Genomic DNA, 18970 nt, shown 5'->3' on the forward strand with positions numbered 1-18970 from the left:
AACTGTTAGCTATCACGGTATGATCACGTGAGAGCTTATAAAAAGCGTATTTGTTAAATGTGGGCGAGAGCCGCGGACAGTGCAGCAAACGTCAACAGGCGAGTGGAGTATGGGATACGATGCGGCTCGTGTGTTGCCGGCTTAGGTCGTGTGCCGTGTGTGGAAAGCTGCCTGCCTTGGCAGGTGTCAGGTTGCACAAGGCTTCGTAACGGCGGTCAGCGGGTCTGCAGTTCGATGCCGGGCGTGCCTCCCATTGAGCGCCTTCTCTAAACACTGTTTTTATGAGTAGAGCTCGGGTTTTAGTAAACTTCGCCCGAACAGGCCATGAAGGTCATACGGTACCGACCGGCTGTCGAGTCATCCTCAGCCCACAGGGGGGGGGGGGTCACCGGACGCAGATATTGGGGGGGGGGGGGGCATGTGGTTAGCACACTTCTCTCCCTGTCGTATGTCATCTTACGAGACCCGAGCCGCTACTTCTCGATCAGGTAGCTCTTCAGTTTGCCTCATAATGGCTTAACGCACCGCGCGGATTTTAATGACGCGCGGATCCAGGTATTGTAGTGTGGAAAAATGTATTTTTATTGCTCATATGAAGCTTATTAGTTTAGACAAGAAGAGAATAGAAGCTTTCGATATGTGGTGCTACAGAAGAATGCTGAAATATTAGATGGGTGGATCACATAACTAATGAGGAGGTATTGAATAGAATTGGAGAGAAGAGAAATTTGTGGCACAACTTGACTAGAAGAAGGGATCGGTTGGTAGGGCATATTCTGAGGCATCAAGGGATCACCAATTTAGTATTGGAGAGCAGCGTGGAGGGTAAAAATCGTAGAGGGAGACCAAGAGATGAATATACTAAACAGATTCAGAAGGATGTAGGTTGCAGTGGGTACTGGGAGATGAAGAAGCTTGCACAGGATAGAGTAGCATGGAGAGCTGCATCAAACCAGTCTCTGGACTGAAGACAACAACAAACAACATGAAGTTTATTAACACCGTTTGTAGTAATAGGTCGTATTTTGACAAATTTTGCCAAAAATAGCATATATTTGTCGTATCTATAAGGACAAAAGAATAAAACATGAAAAATATTATGGCGGATATATGGCTGAGGAGTAAAGGGACGGGTTTATTTCACAGTCACGGTCGAGCTAAATTTCTTTACTTAAATACCGTAAGAGCAGTAGAGTATAACTAAACTTCTGACGTATCTTCGTCTTCTGCAGCGAGGGCATAATTGCACGAACGCACAATCAGCTGTAACAGATTTTCGCGAGAGGGAGCAGCAGCAAAGAAATGCGTACAAGTGAGGAGGGAGGGGCAGCGCCAAAGTGTGGTAATAAAGCCGATTATTTGGCATCAATTGAAAAAAACTCACTACGACAATTATAAAACTTTAAAATTCCAACCTGCTTGAGATATTTAATTTTGAGCTTTTAATGCTCTGCAAACTCTTGGTACTTTAAAATGAACCCCAACTCTTTAAAAGGCTAAGCTAAATTAAAAAGGAACTCTATGACCTGAAGGCAAATAATTACAAGATCCAAACGTTATTGATTGCTTATGCTTTTTTAGGCCCTGAAACTCCAACAAGCAAGGCAAGTTAATAATAATTCATGAAGTTATATATACGCGACTGAACAGCATTGGGCACGAAGGTACTCACAGAGGACACCACCAAAAAATAACACACACGTAACTACACCTTACAGGCCGGCTGCTGGTGGCCGAACGGTTCTAGGCGCTTCAGTCAGGAACCGTGCGACCGCTACGGTCGCAGGTTCGAATCCTGCCTCGGGCATGGATGTGTGTGATGTCCTTAGGTTAGTTAGGTTTAAGTAGTCTAGGGGACTGATGACCTGAGATGTTAAGTCCCATAGCGCTCAGAGCCATTAGAACCATTTGAACTACACCTTAAAAACAGAGCAATTGTACCAAACTTACGAACGAAGCCCAGTGTTTAGCTATTACGCTTAACAATCTGACCCGCCAGTGTACTTAGGCGCAACGTAAAAGCATTACTTGTAATGGAAAGCACACCCTGCAAATTACTTAGCACTAGGCGCCACTAGGATTTTGTTACTAGCCTAGGCATTAATAACAACTTAATCAGGTAGTAACCTCCCTAGCCCAAAGTGTACAAAAGCGCTATTTCTAATGCTTAATTAGTAATTAGGGGCTAGCCCATTCACCACCCAGATATTACAGACAGTTAATCTTAGCTTAGAACTAAAGTGCTCGCAGTACGTGTTTGAGTGTGGGCTCGCCACTTGTAGCTTAAACTACGGAAACAGTAGCCGGCGATTTATCACGTGTAGCTAAGTCAGCAACAATACTTACTACTAACGTCATCCACCACTGAGAATACAAACCAACGATCGGCACACCCTCAGGGCATCCTGTCCGTAACAACGGCCAGCACAATTTTCTGCTTACAGATGGCTGGTTCAGACGGCTCTGAGCACTGTGGGACTTAACAGCTGTGGTCATCAGTCCCCTAGAACTTAGAACTACTTAAACCTAACTAACCTAAGGACATCACACACATCCATGCCCGAGGCAGGATTCGAACCTGCAACCGTAGCAGTCGCGCGGTTCCGGACTGCGCGCCTAGAACCGCGAGACCACCGCGGCCGACTTACAGATATCGTAACTTTCAACCGCGGCTCAGCAATCCTAACAACTACCATCACACGTGGACGCAATAGAAAAAAAAATTCATCTTTTACTACGCAGAGTACTACAGACAAATGGCATTAACTGCTCAGTGTGGCGGCCGAAACTTAAGCTGCCAGTACAATATAGAAGCGACTGCTTCGTAGCCAGGTTAGCTAAATTATTCCGGGGGAAATCTTACCCCTAGCGTTCACAACAAGAAAATGTCATCTTGTAGCAGAAAGCAACTGACACACACAGCAACATAATTAACGGTTAATCGAGCAACTTCCCAATGCAGAAATCTACTCAGCACGATATCCACAAATGTAGTCGAACACTCGTGATGCCTGCGCCTGAGCGAGTATGAGCCCCACGGCCACAATCTCGAGTCGGAACGCAATTAATCGATGTAAGAGGTCAGTAGCAACGTACCGGACGGCTATAATTAAAGAATAGCTACTCGCAGAGGTCCAGTGAGGGCTGTAATTATCGTATGGCAACAAAACTTGATAGACATTCTAATGCGTTAATGCGGAACCGATGTAAGCTGGAAAAAATTAGTTTCAACTTCGGCAGAAAAGGTCAAAGTAGTAAGAAAGACATAATGCTGATTTTATTATTAGCCGCCACTTACATAATTTGTTCAATTTGACCACCGCAAATGTCGACGAAATACTGTACAGCGCCAGATCTACCAAGTTCCGCTGCCAAACGATAATTACGGCACACACTGGACCTCTGTGAGGACCTGCAGTGTAATTATAACCACCCGGTACACTGGCAACAGCCAAGGCAAAAGTCAAAAAACTACCGTATTGATCCGAAAGTAAGACGCCACCTCGCACAAGCAGCACCTCCAAATTTCGAGGAAGAAATAAAATTAAAAGATTTTGCGCGCGAATAAGCCGCACACTGTTTGAGAGGAGAAAAATTACCAAGAATATATCTGTACTTACATCTAAGACGAAGGTAGAAACTGCAAACATTTGTTGTAACATTGCCAACATATTTTGTCTTGAAACTTCCTGGCAGATTAAAACTGTGTGTCCGACCGAGACTCGAACTCGGGACCTTTGCCTTTCGCGGGCAAGTGCTCTACCATCTGAGCTACCGAAGCACGACTCACGCCCGGTACGGTAGTAAAGCTGTGAGTACCGGGCGTGAGTCGTGCTTCGGTAGCTCAGATGGTAGAGCACTTGCCCGCGAAAGGCAAAGGTCCCGAGTTCGAGTCTCGGTCGGGCACACAGTTTTAATCTGCCAGGAAGTTTCATATCAGCGCACACTCCGCTGCAGAGTGAAAATCTCATTCTGGAAACATCCCCCAGGCTGTGGCTAAGCCATGTCTCCGCTATATCCTTTCTTTCAGGAGTGCTAGTTCTGCAAGGTTCGCAGGAGAGCTTCTGTAAAGTTTGGAAGATAGGAGACGAGATACTGGCAGAAGTAAAGCTGTGAGTACCGGGCGTGAGTCGTGCTTCGGTAGCTCAGATGGTGGAGCACTTGCCCGCGAAAGGCAAAGGTCCCGAGTTCGAGTCTCAGTCGGGCACACAGTTTTAATCTGCCAGGAAGTTTCATATCAGCGCACACTCCGCTGCAGAGTGAAAATCTCATATTTTGTCTTGTTTACTCTCAGTACCCGTATTCACTTCATCACTCTCCCTTTAACTCCTACAATTTTCTTTATTCACTTACCACAGTACGTCATCCTCACTGACGTCCAGCGCATTCGATATCCAGCTGTTCTTCAATCCCTTGATGATGGTCTTCTGATGATACTGAGGACCATGAAGCAAGACTCCACTCGCACAAACAGGTAGGGGGAGGTGGGGGGGGGGGGGAATTCGCCCTGTACACCCTTCCGAATCGTGAAGTTTGGGCGGGGATAAGATGACGCGGCAGATATAACAGGTTTACCTCGTCTGATAGTCGCTCTTAAAGAGCTGGTGTAGTAGATTAAATACATAGAAACCTTATCGACCTCACTGGTTCTGTGCAGTCTCCAAGTAAATCTCTTGTCTATTGTGAGACCAAGGTATTTGTCTGTTCTGCCAACTGTGTGTTTATGGTTTGGATATTTGAGTCTCATAGTGAACATAATTACTTGGCTTTTTTTAGGATTCATTTTCACCTACCAGACGTTACACCATTGGATGATTTTGCGAGTATCTGTGGAGGTACCGAACAAAGGCTTCAATTTAGACTACGGCAGCGCTTGAATAACGCAGAATCGTCGGTACAGGTTTGCGCGGATGGGAGAAACGCTTTGAGCACCCGTAAGTCTTTTATCCACATCCGCGGGTAATTAGAATGTTATAAAGCACTTCAACCCGTTCGGTGCGCTTGAGCTCTGACTAAATCCTTGCTCTGGCTTGGATTTCAACTGAAGTCGGATCACGCACTTCAGATTCCATATATTAAGACCGATCACAATTACGTTTTACTACAGCATGGTCATGTTCTTGATGAGTTCCTTAGTCCCAACTTTCTACCGCACGCTGAAATGGATTTTGTCATATTTTCTGCGCAGTATGTCCTCTTCATTGTGATGTTCAATAGTGTCGCAAGTTATCGTCATATCTTGCATATTGTTCAGCGTTGGTCGTATATCCAGTTTATCAAATTCCTGTCAGGGCAAACAGCTTTCCACAGCCGGAACCATATGATAATCATGTTAACGTTGTACATATCTTAATCTAGTAAACATTACATTGAGTACTTGTAAATGCAATTAAAAGAAACGTTGATAGTTCCATTAATTTTATAGTCAACATTATTTATGTCGAACATGATACACAGTACATATCACAATGTAGTAAACATTACATTGAGTACTTGTAAATGCAATTAAAAGAAACGTTGATAGTTCCATTAATTTTATAGTCAACATTATTTATGTCGAACATGATACACAGTACATATCTCAATGTAGTAAACATTACACTGAGTACTTGTAAATGCAATTAAAAGGAACGTTGATAGTTCCATTAATTTTATAGTCAACATCATTTATGTAAAACATGATACACAGTCACGAGTAAGATCACAAAGCGAAGATTCCAATGGACGGAGCGTCGTAGATCACAGTTTTCTGTCATTACCTAATTACTCTCAGTTACGGTACACGAAACAGGACTGCCTGAGATGTAATGCATCAGCTGATGAGATGGAAACAAGATGTACCTAACTAAACTGACCTTCAGTTTGAATATTTGGACGATTGTGGATGATTTGTGATTAAAAAGTAATTTGATTTCACAAAAGAATGTTATCGAGAATTTAGCGTTACGAATACCTTCACGTTTTCATTGATATCTCTGCACAACAATGAGCGAATTTTAAAAGTTAGGAGCTTTTACTACACTGAATTTGACTCTCTTTGTGGATCACGGTTTTCATTTGGAGCAGCCGTTATTTAGTTACAGGTGTTGTAACATGAGTATACCTCACTTTTCCGCTAAGTTGGTAAAAGTTGCCAGTTTTTGAAGTTCGATTGCGAGCTTCTCAGTAGGCCATTCTACGCGAAATTTTATGCGCTTTCATTTAGGTAAGATAAAATTTTCTGTAAGATACATAATTTTTGAATTATAAGAGAAAAACTTTTTGATTTTTCGGCCCTCAAAAGTTTAGCACATTCCAAAAACCGTCGCAAACTCATACAACTCTTATTTGGGGCCCCTAACGTCGATGAAGATTACTTCCGACTTGTGCATATTTATTAGGCAGCAAGAGTCTAGTTTGTCTATGCTATAACTTCTCTCATCTTCGTGGTCCTTACATGAAATGTACGTTGAAGGTAGTAGAACCGTTCTGCAATCAACCGCAAATGCCGGTTCTCTAAAAAATTTTCAATAGTGTTTCGCGAATACGAGGTTCGCCTTCACCCTGGGGATTCCCGTTTGAGTTCCCGAAGAACTTCTGTAATAATTGTGTTTTCACTTAACCAACCATTGGCAAATCTAGCAGCACGCGTTTGAATTGCTTCGATGTATTCCTTTTTCCCAAACACTCAAGAATGGGTCGCACTATTATTCTGTTTGCGATCTCCTTGATAGATTAATTACACTTTTCTACATTCCCCCTATAATTCAAAGTCGGCCATACACCTTCCCTACAAGCAACCTTAACTGCTTGTTCCATTTTACGTCACTCTTCAACGTTGCACCTAAACGTTTAACCGACCTGACTGTGTCAAGAAAAAAACCTCTAATATTGTATTCGAACATTTCAAGATAGTCCTTTTCTTCTACTCGCCTGCATTAACTTAGATTTTTTTCCACATTTAGCGAAAACTGCCATTCTGTCAAAGTCATCTTGTATCCTCCTAAAGTGTCAGTAACGGTTTGATGTTCTGCCTGAAAAGACACTCAAGAGCATTCCACAGAATCATCAAAATATACGCTGTCGCATGTCTATGGCGATTTGTAAGTAATCACTTGTCATGGGAGTGCAGACTAAGTTCATCAAGTATTGATGTTTTATCTGCGAGTGAGGCAGCAGAAACGGAAAACACCATTGCAAAGAGAATATCTTTTCGAGCTGAGATAGAATGCAGCCTTTGTGTGTCAGTGCTAGAATGTGATAAGATTATAATGCCACTGCTTCATACACATCTGAGGTCCACGAAGAGTTTCATAAATGCAATAAACAAAAACACGCGGAGTTTTTTTTCCTCTCAGCAACAAGGTCCAAGAATTTATTTACGGGAAGGTGAAATGTGGAGTCTTCATAGGAAGATCATTGCCGACAGCCACTTCCAAGGCGTACTTACTGGTGCTGAAAGACGTGCACGGGTGACTTTCAGATCGGTCGTAGCTTTCTTGTAAATTATACATCTACTGACAGTCAGAACGTTGTGCAGAAGCGTATTAGGGCGTACAGAGAGCTGGGTTGCAAAATGCGCCTCAAAATTCAGCTCTTCAACTCACTTCGTGAATTCTTCACCGATCTAGATTCAGTCGTCGACGAACATAGTGATGCGTTTCATCTGAGCGTTTCCGTCGTGGAGTTACATTAAGAGGGTCGATGGCCCGCAGGGGTGTTGGCCCACTACTGACAGATGCTTCAGCTCGACTTCCCAAATGTTCGGCACAAACGCAAATCAACTGTAAACAAATTCAAATCAGACAAATCTTAATAAAACGTAACACATATATAAACTGTGACGTCACACATTCCAAGGAAGGTTCAGTAACGGAAAAAATGCTTTGCGTGTTGTGACTCAGCACGTTTGTTGTCTTAGAAAGAGTGCTGGATACTAACATATCCATCGACTTTTTTGTTTTGTTTTATGAATAATCGGAGGGTGATAATGTCGTGGCATGATATTCCCTCTTCTGTAAGCAATTTTCGTTGATCTGGCTGAAGGAAGGACTACTTACGATTTGTAAAAATTTTATGGGACTATTAATCCATATGGAAGGCACGCTTCTCCGATTTTGTTACATGTTTGTCAAAGAAGATTGCATACTACCATATTTAATTATCTTCCGAGAATACGACGCCTTTCAGCAAGACAATGCGCCTGCCTCATGGATATACATGTGCGTAAATGACTGCAGTAGTGTAGAAATAAACTCAAATTGTTCCCTGTCATCTAAATTAACTGTATCTTGGCGCACCTGATCTGCGGGGCGAACCGATTGTCGCGTTCGCTCTGTGAATGTTAAGAAAAATGGTTCAAATGGCTCTGAGCACTATGGGACTCAACTGCTGTGGTCATCAGTCCCCTAGAACTTAGAACTACTTAAACCTAACTAACCTAAGGACATCACACACACCCAAGCCCGAGGCAGAATTCGAACCTGCGACCGTAGCAGTCCCGCGGTTCCGGACTGCAGCGCCTAGAACCGCACGGCCACCGCGGCCGGCGAATGTTAAGACACGCACTCCCCTACAGCAGTGGGTAGCACATAAAATGCCACCCTTAAATGTGTGACTGCCTCTGACTGAGATAGTAAACTCATCTGTACTAATTTTTTTTAAGGCAGTTTATTACTGGAACTGGGTATAGACGTAACAGTATAAAGTTCAGAAAGATAAAATTAAAGCTAAAAGGACCTCTTCAGAGAATGTCGACATGAGGAAGTGTAATATCTCTTTATATTCGATGAATTATTCTATACAATTCTACCCTTGAATGACGTTTACTAATTTTCTATCTTCATACTCGCAGAATCCATGCGAAAAGTAGTTCATACAATAGCTATGCCATGAGCGCATAAGTATTCTTTGTAGTACTCTCTCTGGTGGTTGTTAGAAAAAAAAAGAAGTAAGGGAGCTTCCGAGATTGTCTTCGTGCCGATTAGCATGAGCTTGGTTTGGAAGAACTGTAATTTGATTATTGAGATTTATCACGGAAGATAACTGATACGAACTGTACGATTAAAAAGGAAATATATATATATTGCTCCTTCATAAAAAAGGTGTGTATGTGACATTTGAGACTTAATGATATTTATCGATATATTGCGTAGTTGTCAATCAGAAGGGAACTTCCGAAAGACTGGATACGAACCTGCATTTAATAACCCAAGAGCTCCATTACTTCTTCGGAAGGTTAAACTTCATCAAAGCCAAATATCCGCTTGATCTGAGGTTTCCCGACTGATTATACAACGCTCCCAAAATTACGAGGCATTTTATTTGTACAGATTAGCAGACTGCCGCAAAGCACGAGCCTGCAGAGAAGAAGTATCATCGCCTGATTTCATTCGAACAAGTAAAATTTCAGAATCATTTTGAGCTATGACTGTGTTTCCTATCATGAATGATTGATTGCTCGAACGAATTGAGAGCTACAGAATTACGTAGATAGGAGGAAAAATTACAGAAGGAATTTCAGGTAGGGATGGGAAGGTATTCCTATTTCACACACCAGGCAGCATGGGTCCGTACACACGTGCGCACATTTCAATACCTGAACACGTCACAGCTCCTCTAGTTGTTCTGAGTCCTGGACACAGCAATTACTTTGGATGCTAGCAAATCATCATATTGACGTGAGTTACTAGCGTATATTTTGAGAATTATATTTCATCAGTATTTGATCCGGAATCAGAAAATGGGGAGTACGGTACATTACCTGATCACCGAGCAGCCGGCGTTAAATCTCTTCGGTGTCTCACGGAGTAACGGCATGTGATACCACTGACGGTGGTCCACCCGTCCACGGTCCCTGTTGTCCTTCCTGAGACAAGTAGAATACGTATCGGCATTGGGTTTAACCTCTTCCCTTCTGTCTCCTCGCCATTTATTACAGAACTCTTTTACAGTGTCTCTATTTAACGGTGTCGGATGTAGTACTACGCAGTGTCGTCCAGACAGACATGCATGCATACCTGAAGAACATTGCGTAGTACTATGCAGACACCATCAAAAACAGACATTGGGGAATTGTGTTATAGGCCTAGACAGACCGCGACAATAATAATAAATGTCTCCCTGTGCGTGAATCGCAGCCAACGTGAGAGTACGGGACGCAGACACGGTGACATGTAAAAGTCTGGATCAATCCAGGAAGCGTGCATGAATAAACGAAGTGGTTAAGGTGACCTCTCGTGACAAATGGAAAATTCAGGTTCGAGTCTCGATGTGGCACGGATTTTCCATAGCTCACTAACAAATTGCACAGCTGATGTCTAATCGTATTTATAATTTGCGAATACACGTCTTGCATTGATTGCACTGTTTAGGACTACGCATCCTATGATTCACTGTTTTTTTTATGATTCTGATTGTGGCTGTGAAGCACAAACCGGTTATTCATATTAATCAAGGCTGTGAATCCTACGATTTAACAATACACTAAATTGTACATGCACTTACCGGTCACCGATGCTCGACAGATAAACTTAAGGCACAACTTGAAAAATTTTCAAAAGAAAGATGCAATTGTGCATGAAGAAGGACAACCTTTGGCAATAGTTTGCTGAATCCACCCAACAAAATACGTCCTTTAACTGGATATGCTGTAAAAATAATACAACAAGTGATTAATACTGAGTTAACGACAGAATAAATATTATTAAATAATAAGTGAAATTAATTAAATAAACAGAATAGAAAATAAATAAGTACAGAAGTTAGAGCTTAATACATATAGAAGATTAAAAAAATGAATTATTTATCACACATAATGTTGGCACTTTACACAAATCACAGGTTGCAAGCAAATTTAGAATCATTTTAAAAGCGACAAAGTAAGTCTTACTGCATCAAAAGTAAGCAATAAAAAAATCTTTAATGAACAGCACAAAATTTGAGAAAATGGTTGAAATGAAATTCCTGGCGTTGCTCTGCACTACACTCTACGCTCAATACCAAGGGAGCTTCATAATTGTGGAAATGTTAACTCGTTGAGTTTTCCCAAAACGTGATTCCGCAACTGAAAAGTAAATTGAAATACGAAGGTGAAGTGAGTGCGGTCGTACCCTATTATCCTCGGGTAGTGTCACTGCTTTGTAAAACAAACGTGCGGTCGTCAATTCCCATCTACAAAAAGAGTGTTGGTTTTAAATTCGCCAATGCTATTAATATCCTGTATGTACGTCCGACTTTGATTCATGGAAAGCCTTAGAGTCTAACTTAAAATTCTGCGTGACTTTTAACTACCCTGTAGGTTTTAACCGGTGGCTGAAATACCGAAGAAAATATTAATGAGCTCAGCGCCGAAATGTCAATTTAAACCAAAATCGAGAAGAGTAAAAATATTATTTCAACAGTCGTTATTTTTATAGATTCTTATTTAAGCAATTGGGGCAACGGCCTTGCCGTAGTGGATACATCGGTTCCCGTCAGATCACCTAAGTTAAGCACTGTCGGGCGTGGCCGGCACTTGAATGGGGGGCCGGCCGTGGTGGCCGTGCGGTTCTAGGCACTTCAGTCCGGAACCGCGTGACTGCTACGGACGCAGGTTCGAATCCTGCCTCGGGCATGGATGTGTGTGATGTCCTTAGCTTAGTTAGGTTTAAGTAGTTCTAAGTTCTAGGGGACTGATGACCTCAGCAGTTGAGTCCCATAGTGCTCAGAGCCATTTGAACCATTTGAACTTGGATGGGTGACCATCCGGGCCGCCATGCGCTGTTGCCATTTTTCGGGGTGCACTCAGCCTCGTGATGCCAATTGAGGAGCTACTCGACCGAATAGTAGGGGCTCCGGTCGAAGAAAACCATCATAACGAACGGGAGAGCGGTGTGCTGACCACACGCCCCTCCTATCCGCATCCTCATCTGAGGATGACACGGCGGTCGGATGGTCCCGATGGGCACTTGTGGCCTGAAGACGGAGTGCTTTCTTTAATTTAAGCAATTGGAATAATTGATCGACCAGCTGTAGTCCCATACCCCATAATTGCAAGATGGAGTTCCGTTTAGCCGGCCGAGGTGGCCGAGAGGTTCTAGGCGCTACAGTCTGGAACTGCGCGACCGCTACGGTCGCAGGTTCGAATCCTGCCTCGGGCATGGATGTGTGTGATGTCCTTAGGTTATTTAGGTTTAAGTAGTTCTAAATTCTAGGGGACTGATGACCTCAGAAGTTAAGTCCCTTATTGCTTAGAGCCATATATATTGTCATGTGGTCGCCTTGTAAGATTTCTCCCCTCCAAGTCCCCCATGGGAGTAAGTGTTGGACTGCAAGACAAATGCTACAAATTTTTTCTGAAAAGAAGCACTTCAGGGGAATACTAGGTTGTCCATATTCTTGTCCATCTCTGCATGTGTCCCCGCGTGGAATGACCTCGACGTCTGAAGCACGGTAAATACTAAACGTCCTTCCGTTCAGATAACATTTACAACTTGTATCTATTCACTCCACAAGTAATCGAAACTCTGCGGTAAGCTACAGTGGGAGTTTGTGTCGTTTAAACGACTACTCATTTACGTAATAATGACTCAGCGTTAATGAACTGGAGAATTCAATTTGAGCGTCTGTATCCACATACATGAAATCCCAAAGTGAGTTGCGTGTTGGAAGATGGTGTTAGTGCGCGTATTCACTGTTTAAGTATTGTTGGGAATTTACCAGCAAATTCAACGTAATGAAAAGGGGACAAGGTTTAGTACACGTTCTGCGACTAGTAGCGGGAATCCTGCAATCCGCCTAGGAAAGGTTCTACTGGAAGTGGTTTTCCGTTGTCTTTTTCCGGTCTGCCCGTGTTGTGTCACAAGCTACGTAACTGGGAAGAGCTTGTGAGGTAAAGGTTGCGCTTTGTTCCTAACGACGGGAACAGAAAAGAAACGTGGATACAGAGTGCCATGCGAAGGCGCTATCTGGTTTGTCCCACTGAGCAGTCATGTTAAACGCTGACAGCCGATGGGCGGACATGCTGCCATTAAATATTTGTCCTCTGCATAGATAAAAAAAAAGAAAAAAACTTCCACGTTTGCACTCACACTGGACGGGATTTGACGTTTTCATCAGATATCTCCAGGGCACAAATGGCATCTCACAGTATATCATTTCCAGTTTCACGTTTTTGGACTGTACACACCAATAGCCACCTACGTGCAGCCATTGGTAACACGACAGGTATGTAACAACACAATCTATGTGAAAGCTGCAAGGCATGTAATATTTTTATCAAACCTATAGCTTTTGTTTATCCTAGTAAAAAATGCCATTAGGAAGTAGTTATTACACGTTCAGACTCTGTTAGTCATCGACTCTATCCCTCCTACCCTTCATCCCTCACTACACATACACATACACACACACACACACACACACACACACACACACACACACACACTAATAATGGGTGGAAAGGGGGAGGGCGGAAGAGACAGAGACAGAGATAGAGAGAGAGAGAGAGAGAGAGAGAGAGAGAGTGTGTGTGTGTGTGTGTGTGTCTGTGAGCAATACACTGGTGTCCGTCAAAGATACCAGAACGTAGATGATGTTGCCCAACGTGTAATTCACTTTCCCACTATGTCAGCGCAACTACTACAATAAATACCGAGCTACATGTCGCAGTTACTGGACTCACATTCGGGAGGACGAATATAAATCCTCGTCTGACCATCATACTTCCATGGTTGTCCTAAGTCCCTTATGGTTAACGTCAGCACAGTTCCTCCGGAAATGACATGGAATTTCCCACACTTCATCGTTGTGAGTCGGTGCCCCGATTCTAATGACACTGTTGTCGACGGGAAAAACATTTTTTGGCAGCTGGACATATTTTTCAGGGAGGATTTTAATTAGCTAGCCTTATTTCGTTGAAAACAAGATCTTTTTCCAATCTGTTACTGTCTGTTAGTTCAAGATTACTCGTTTCAGGCACTGTTGCCCACCGTTGAATCATACACGACAGTGAAACTGATAACATTTCTCTAACATAGGTTATTGTCTAACTGTGAACATGATCACTACATTGGCAACAGGAAATTTTGAAAAAATAAACAAAGACCGAAAGACTGAAAAAAAGAGCGCATTATTCACAACTTCAGCTATATTCGCCACCTTTATCGCTTCTGTGTAATACTTCCTTTGCCTTACTTTTACACATACATTAAATAATATGCGAAATTAAAAAATGCTGTTTTGTTGGCAGGCTCTCGAGTTCTTCTTTACTAGATGAAAATGTAAACGCTCGTTAAGTGTGAGAATGATGGTCAATAATAAGTTTAATTCGAGACATCATCCCCGTAAAATTTAAGAGCTGTCTTGCTGTAATTCCGTATGTTATCCAATCAAAAGTATTCGGACATTATTTTGGATTGTGTTCACCCTCCCGGTTTATGGTGGTTTGAACTGTGCTAGGGAGACTTTCAAGGAGCCACACATTTCTGTACCCAATGGTAAGCAACACGTGAGGAGATTATAGAGCGACGCCACAAGGCAGTGGATGGCTGGAAACGATATATTTGGAGTGACTGATAAGTCATTACCCTGTGGGAATCCGAGGGAAGGGTTTTGAGTGGACAAATGCCTGGAGAACGTTACCTGACATCGTTTGTCGTACCAACGTTAAAGTACAGTCGAGGCGATGTTACTGTATTGATTTTTTCCCTTGATTAGGGTGCGATCCTCCTGTTGCACTATGTGCGAAAAGAGTATGAGAACATTTTACAACATCGTATACCATACACAGTGAATAATAGTTCTAAGACGATGACTGCATCTACATCTACATCCATACTCCGCAGGCCACCTACCGGTGTGTCGCAGATGGTACCTTGAGTACCTCTATCGGTTCTCCCTTCTATTCCAGTCTCGTATTGTTCGCGGAAAGAAAGATTGTCGGTATGCCTCTGTGTGGGCTCAAATCTCTCTGATTTTATCCTCTAGGTCTCTTCGCGAGATATGCGTAGGAGGGAGCAATATACTACTTGACTCATCGGTGAAGGTATGTTCTCGAAACTTCAATAAAAGCCCGTACCGAGCTACTGAGCGTCTCTCCTGCAGAGTCTTCCACTGGAGTTTATCTATCATCTCCATAACGCTTTCGCGATTACTAAATGATCCTGTAACGAAGCGCGCTGCTCTCCGTTGGATCCTCTCTATCTCTTCTATCAACCCTATCTGGTACGGATCCCACACTGCTGAGCAGTATTCAAGCAGTGGGCAAACAAGCGTGCTGTAACCTACTTCCTTTGTTTTCGGATTGCATCTCCTTAGGATTCTTCCAATGAATCTCAGTCTGGCTTCTGCTTTACCGACGATCAATTTTATATGATCATTCCATTTTAAATCACTCCTAATTCCTACTCCAAGATAATTTATGGAATAAACTGCTTCCAGTTGCTGACCTGCTATATTGTAGCTAAATGATAAAGGATTTTTCTTTCTATGTTTTCGCAGCACATTGCACTTGTCTACATTGAGATTCAATTGCCATTCCCTGCACCATGCGTCAATTCGTTGCAGACCCTCCTGCATTTCAGTACAATTTTCCATTGTTGCAACCTCTCGATATACTACAGCATCATACGCAAAAAGCCTCAGTGAAGTGCAGATGTTATCCACAAGGTCACTTACGTGTATCGTGAATAGCAACGGTCCTACGACACTCCCCCGCGGCACACCTGAGATCACTCCTCCTTTGATAGACTTCTCTCCGTTGAGAATGACGTGCTGCGTTCTGTTATCTAGGAACTCTTCAATCCAATCACACAATTGGTCTGATAGTCTATATGCTCTTACTTTGTTCATTAAACGACTGTGGGGAACTGTATCGAACGCCTTGTGGAAGTCAAGAAACACGGCATCTACCTGGGAACCCGTGTCTATGGCCCTCTGAGTGTCGTGGACGAATAGCGCGAGCTGGGTTTCACACGATCGTCTTTTTCGAAACCCCTGCTGATTCCTACAGAGTAGATTTCTAGTCTCCAGAAAAGCCATTATACTCGAACATAATACGTGTTCCAAAATTCTACAACTGATCGACGTTAGAGATATAGGTCTATAGTTCTGCACATCTGTTCGATGTCCCTTCTTGAAAACGGGGATGACCTCTGCCCTTTGGAACGCTACGCTCTTCTAGAGACCTACGGTACACCGCTGCAAGAAGGAGGGCAAGTTCCTTCGCGTACTCTGTGTAAAATCGAACTGGTATCCCATCAGGTCCAGCGGCCTGTCCTCTTTTGAGTGATCTTAATTATTTTTCTATCCCTCTGTCATCTGTTTCGATATTTACCTTTTTGTCATCTGTACGACAATCTAGAGAAGGAACTACAGTGCTGCCTTCCTCTGTGAAACAGCTTTGGAAAAGACATTTAGTTTTTTTTTTTTTAATCTTATGGGACTTAACTGCTGAGGTTATCAGTCCCTAAGCTTACACACTACTTAACGTAAATTATCCTAAGGACAAACACACACCCATGCCCGAGGGAGGACTCGAACCTCCGCCGGGACAAACCGCACAGCCCATGACTGCAGCACCCTAGACAGCTCGGAGACATATAGTATTTCGGATTTTAGTCTGTCATCCTCTGTTTCAGAACCATTTTGGTCACAGAGTGTCTGGACATTTTGTTTTGATCCACCTACCGCTTTGACATAAGACCAAAATTTCTCAGGATTTTCTGCCAAGTCAGAACATAGAACTTTACTTTGGAATTCATTGAACGCCTCTCGCATAGCTCTCGTCACACTACATTCAGCTTCGCGTAATTTTTGTTTGTCTGCAAGGCTTTGGCTATGTTTATGTTTGCTGTGAAGTTCCCTTTGCTTCCGCAACAGTTTTCTAACTCAGCTGTTGTATTACGGTGGCTCTGCACCTTGTCATAAAGCAGCATCTGTGGAGATGTGGTTTGTGGACAATAACATTCCTGAGATGGACTGGCTTGCTCAGAATTCCGACCAGAATCCAATGGAACACCTTTCGGATGAGTTTGAACGTCGACTTCGCTCCAGACCCCAGCGTCCAATGTCACTACCTTCTGTAGTTTCGGCCCTTGAGGAAGAATGGGCTGCCATTCCTCCACAGTCTTTCACATACATCACTGAAAGTGTATACAGTACAGCTCAAGTAGCCATAAAGGCGATGGTTGGACACATCCATTTAATACTCACTAAGAGGTGTCCGGATACTTTTGATCAGATAGTGTAGATATGCTCTTACAAGAGAATATTTTCTTCTGTTTAGGATGAGCTGACGATACCAGTATCTAGTAATTTGCTCCTTACTCCCATACCCACATCACCACAGTTCCTCTCTGCCTTGTCCGTATTTTTGTTTTCCTTTTTTGAAGCTATTCTTAATCGATCTATTGTTGTTTCTTCAGTCCAGAGACTGGTTTGATGCAGCTCTCCATGCTACTCCATCCTGTGGAAGCTTCTTCATCTCCCAATACCTACTGCAACCTACATCCTTCTGAATCTGTTTGGTGTATTCATCTCTTGGTTTCCCTCTACGATTTTTACCCTCCACACTGCCCTCCAATACCAAATTGGTGATTCTTTGCTGCCTCAGAATATGTCCTATCAACCGATCCCTTCTTCTAGTCAAGTTGTGCTACAAATTTCTGTTCTCCCCAATTCTATTCAATACCTCCTCATTAGTTATGTGATCTGCCCACCTAATCTTCAGCATTCTGCTGTAGCACCACTTTTCGAAAGCTTCTCTTCTATTCTCTTCTTGTCTAAACTATTTATCGTCCACGTTTCACTTCCATACATGGCTACACTCCATACTAATACTTTCAGAAACGACTTCCTGACACTTAAATCTATACTCGATGTTAACAAATTTCTCTCCTTCAAAAACGCTTTCCTTGCCATTGCCAGTCTACATTTTACATCTCTCTTGTTCGACCATCGTTAGTTATTCTGCTCCCCAAATAGCAAAACTCATTTACTATTTTAAGCGTCTCATTTCCTAATCTAATTTCCTCAGCATCACCCGATTTTTGTTGATGTTCATCTTCTATCTTCCTTTCAAGACACTGTCCATTGCGTTCAGCTGCTCTTCCAGGTCCTTTGCTGTCTCAGACAAAATTACAATGTCATCGGCGAACCTCAAAGTTTTTATTTCTTCTCCATGGATTTTAATACCTACTCCGAATTTTTCTTTTGTTTCCTTTACTGCTTGCTCAATATACAGATTGAATAACATCGGGGAGAGGCTACAACCCTGTCTCACTCCCTTCCCAACCACTGCTTCCCTTTCATGCCCCTCGATTCTTATAACTGCCATCTGGTTTCTGTACAAATTGTAAATAGCCTTTCGCTTCCTGTATTTGACCCCTGCCACTTTCAAAATTTGAAAGAGTATATTCCAGTTAACATTGTCAAAAGCTTTCTCTAAGTCTACAAATGCTATAAATGTAGGTTTGCCTTTCCTTGACCTAGCTTCTAAGATAAGTCGTAGGGTCAGTATTGCCTCCCGTGTTCCAACATTTCTACGGAATCCAAACTGATCTTCCCCGAGGTTGGCTTCTATCAGTTTTTCCATTCACCTGTAAAGAATTCCTGTTAGTATTTTGCAGCTGTGGCTTATTAAACTGAGAGTTTGGTAATTTTCACATTTATCAACACCTTATTTCTTTGGGATTGGAATAATTATAGTCTTCCTGAAGTCCGAGGGTATTTCGCCTGTCTTATACATCTTGCTCACCAGATGGTAGTTTTTTTGTTAGGGCTGGCTCTCCCAAGGCTATCAGTAGTTCTAATGGAATGTTGTCTATTCCCGGGGCCTTATTTCGACTTAGGTCTTTCAGTGCTCTGTCAAACTCTTCACGCAGTATCATAACTCCCATTTCATTTTCATCGGTCTATAGCATCAGGTATATCACCACTTTATAGTCATGAACGTCGTTTTCAGTCAGTTTCAGAGTTTCGCGAGGAACGCATCCCTTTCATGTTGGAATGG

General features: G+C 42.7%; 1 protein-coding gene across 1 annotated transcript in view; it reads left to right on the forward strand.

The window, feature by feature from the left end:
• LOC126187353 (serine protease snake-like) overlaps positions 1-18970 on the forward strand; it is a 269426-nt gene that overhangs the window by 90816 nt on the left and 159640 nt on the right. The window lies entirely within an intron of this gene.

Source organism: Schistocerca cancellata, chromosome 5 (assembly GCF_023864275.1).
Source record: "Schistocerca cancellata isolate TAMUIC-IGC-003103 chromosome 5, iqSchCanc2.1, whole genome shotgun sequence".
Taxonomy (NCBI): Eukaryota; Metazoa; Arthropoda; class Insecta; order Orthoptera; family Acrididae; genus Schistocerca; species Schistocerca cancellata.